Genomic DNA, 3,949 nt, shown 5'->3' with positions numbered 1-3,949 from the left:
CAATCCGGTGATTGGATGATTGGTGCGGAAATCAAAGCCTTCTTGATCCTATTAAAAGACTCAAGACAATCGTTAGTAAATACAAAGGGAGCATCTTTTAAAAAAAGCTCCGTAAGGGGTTTGGCAATCTTAGAAAAATCTTTAATAAAACGGCGGTAGAAACCCGCATGGCCTAAGAAACTCCTTACACTCTTCACATTTATCGGTGGGGGTAGTTGCTCAATAACTTGGACCTTAGCACGGTCCACTTCAATTCCTCTTTCCGAAACAATATGACCAAGCACCACTCCTTCGTTTACCATGAAGTGGCACTTTTCCCAATTCAACACCAAATCAACTTCTTCACAACGCTTCAAAACTTTGGACAAGTTAGTCAAAAAAGCATCAAATGAAGAACCATATACACTAAAATCATCCATAAACACCTCCATGATAGACTCAATGTAGTTGGAAAAGATGCTTATCATGCAACGTTGGAAAGTGGCGGGGGCATTACAAAGACCAAAAGGCATTCTACGGTAGGCAAATGTACCATAGGGACATGTAAACGTGGTCTTCTCTTGGTCATCCAGGTGAATGGGTATTTGAAAGAACCCGGAATAACCATCTAGGTAGCAAAAGTATTTGTGACATGCCAACCTTTCCAACATTTGGTCAATAAAAGGTAATGGGTAGTGGTCTTTCTTAGTGGCTAGATTTAGCCTCCTATAGTCAATGCACATTCTCCAACCCGTCACAATTCTAGTTGGAATTAACTCATTTTTATCATTTTTGACTACGGTGGTTCCTCCTTTCTTAGGAACCACTTGGACCGGACTCACCCATTTAGAATCGGAAATCGCATAGATAATTCCTGCATCTAATAATTTAAGCACTTTCTTTTTTACCACTTCTTGCATGTTAGGATTTAGTCGTCTTTGACCTTGGACACATGGTTTATGATCTTCCTCAAGATTAATTCGGTGCATGCAAAATTCGGGACTTATGCCTTTTAAATCGTCAAGTTTATAACCAATGGCTTTCTTGTGAGACCTTAAGACATGAAGCAATTTAGCCAATTGACTCTCATCTAATTTAGCACTAACGATTACCAGACACATCCCCTCATCATCTAGAAAAGCATGCCTCAAATTGGAAGGAAGGGGCTTAAGTTCGGGTTTTTGTACCTCAACATCTTGAGGTGTAGCAACCAAGCCTCTAAAGTATGAGCTCTCCTCCAATGATAGCTCCTCTCCATCCAATTCTTGCTCCAAAGCATCAATTTCCTCATTTCCAATCTCATCATCACCTGCAAATGATTCTAAAAGCAAGAGTGCCTCCAAGAGATCTTTAGATAAAGATCGAGGTGTAGAGTCTTCTATAAAAATGTCAACAACATCCAAAATGTCAATAGAATAACCAGACTCTTCTATCATAGGACTCTTCATGGCACTATTCAAATTATATGTGACCTTATCGTCACCCACTTCCAATGTAATTTTACCGTTCTTGACATCAATCAACGCACCCGCGGTGTGTAAAAATGGTCTTCCCAAAATGATTGGGATTTGGGCATCTTCGGCCATGTCAAGAACAATAAAATCAACCGGAATGAAAAACTTGCCAACCTTAACGGGAGCATCCTCTAAAACTCCCAAAGGGCGTTTTATAGAACGGTCCGCCATTTGCAATGTGACACTAGTGCATTTTAAGACTCCCATATTAAGCTTAGCACAAATAGAGTAAGGTATTACACTCACACTAGCACCTAAATTGCATAAAGCTTTATCAATTTGGTAGGTGCCAATTGTGCAAGGAATTGAAAAGCTACCGGGATCTTTTAACTTAGGAGGGGACTTGTTTTGCAAAAGAGCACTCACCTCGGTGGTGAGAGCTATTGTTTGAACCTCATCAAAAGTCCTCTTCTTAGTTAAAATGTCTTTCATGAATTTAGTGTAAGATGGAATTTGAGTGATTAATTCGGTAAAAGGAACGGTTACCTGTAGATTCTTCACAACTTTCATGAATTTACCGAATTGGGAATTCTTTTGATGCTTTGCCAATCTATGAGGAAATGGCACTTTGACTTTTTCCGGAATCTTTGCTTCAACATCTTTCTTTGGAGGAGCATCCTCCACTACCTTGACTTTCTTAACAACAACAAGTGGGTCATCCACTTTCTTGGGTATTTCTTCAATTTCCTTATCATTTGGAGAGACCTCCAACTCAACAAGTACCTCCTCATCATCTTTGGGCATGGATGGAACATCATATTTCGTACCACTTCTTAAGGAGATAGCATTAAGGGTAGCATGTAGTTGCTCACCTTGAGGGAGTAGTTGACCCGATTTCCTTGAAGAGCTAGATGAGGCCAATTGAGCCATTTGTTGCTCCAACATTTTGATTGCGGCATTTTGAGCTTGCTCATTCTTTTGGATTTGAGCCAACAATTCCTTTTGCATACGGATTATCAATCCCTCAAGCTTACCTCCCTCTTGGTTATTTTGTTGGGCATTTTGTGGTGGAGGTTGAGTTTGTTGGAAATTGTTTTGTGGGGGCCTTTGTTGATTTTGATACCCCGGTGGAGGGATATATTTTTGTTGTTGAAGGACATAGGCATTTTGTTGTGGTGGGGGTTGTGGTTGAGGATTTAGCACATTGTTGCTTCTATAAGACATATTCGGGTGAAATCTTGAATTTGGGTTATATGTGTTTGAGAATGTACCCGGTGAATAAGCATTTTGTGCATTTTGTCTTAAAGCTAGAAAGGCATTTACCTCTTCAATGGGGGCTTGGCAATGAGCGGCATAGTGACCCGCACCTCCACAACCTTCACACACAACGATTTGGCTTGTTGAGGACATGGCATTGACTTGTTGAACGGAATCTCTAGCATCCCTTTCCGCCAATTGTTGTTGGAGCAAAGCAATTTGAGCTAGCAAAACGGAGTTGTTAGAGGATTCTTCTTTACCTTTAGATGGCACAACTCGGGAATTGACATATTGGGCATCATGGACCGCCATAGGTTTGATCGTGGCATGAGCAAGGTTGGTGTCAATTTGATCAAACCGCCCATTGTTGGCGGAATCAAGAATCCTTCGGGACTCGGCACAACATCCATTGTAGAATGTTATTGCTAGAAACCAATCATCTAGCCCATGATGTGGGCATTGCCTTTGAAGCTCTTTGTACCTCTCCCAAGCCTCATATAAGCTCTCAAGAGCTTGTTGACGGAATCCGGTAATTTGGCTCCTCAAAGTTTGAGTTTTCTCCGGTGGAAAAAACTTTTGATAGAAGGCTAGAGCCAAAGTCTGCCAATTGGTGATTCCCATGGCGGTGAGGTCAAGGCTATTGATCCAACGCTTGGCCTTGTCCTTCAAAGAGAAAGGGAAAAGTATTTCCCTTATTTGGGCTTGGGTGATGCCCGTTTGCCGGATCATGGAGTAATAGTCACAAAAGTTTTGCACATGCAAATTAGGATCCTCCAAGGGACTTCGCCCAAATTGCTTCCTCTTCACAAGGCTAATGAAGGCCGGTTTGATCTCGAAGTCCGGCGCGGTGATTTGAGTGGTTGTGATTCCGGCCGGAAGCATGGCCGCGGTGGGCTTTGAGTGATCGGAAAGTTTCACCATCTTTTTGGTAGTAGATGGTGGTGGTGGTAGAGTTGATGAACAAGAAACCTCCTCCTCTTCAAGAACCTCTAGATCGTCTAAGTAAGACTTTCTAGCACTTTCAACTTGTACGGGTGAAGTGGCTTCTTTCACTTCCTTCCAAAAACGTCGTCTTCTCCTAAATGTTCTCTCGGGATCGGAATCCGGGGAAAGCAATTCTCCACTACGAGAGGACCTGGGCATAAGACAACAATTTCTAGAGAAGTGATAAGTAATGGTCTCAAGGAACAAGTGTTCCCCAAGACAAAGGAAACAAGATAAAAATCGACAATTCAAAAAGCAATAAAACCGTTTCCCCG

The 3,949-nt window shown here is 41.8% G+C and overlaps 1 non-coding gene across 1 annotated transcript; it reads left to right on the top strand.

The window, feature by feature from the left end:
• The first annotated feature begins 3,132 nt into the window (after positions 1-3,132).
• Positions 3,133-3,239, top strand: LOC141597753 (small nucleolar RNA R71). The gene has a single exon (XR_012522972.1). It is a non-coding gene; the product is annotated as a small nucleolar RNA R71 (small nucleolar RNA).
• The last annotated feature ends 710 nt before the right edge of the window (positions 3,240-3,949 follow it).

This window comes from Silene latifolia, chromosome 8 (assembly GCF_048544455.1).
Source record: "Silene latifolia isolate original U9 population chromosome 8, ASM4854445v1, whole genome shotgun sequence".
Lineage (NCBI taxonomy): Eukaryota > Viridiplantae > Streptophyta > Magnoliopsida > Caryophyllales > Caryophyllaceae > Silene > Silene latifolia.
The sequence above is the reverse complement of the archived record's forward strand: the minus strand, read 5'-3'. Positions and strand labels throughout refer to the sequence as shown.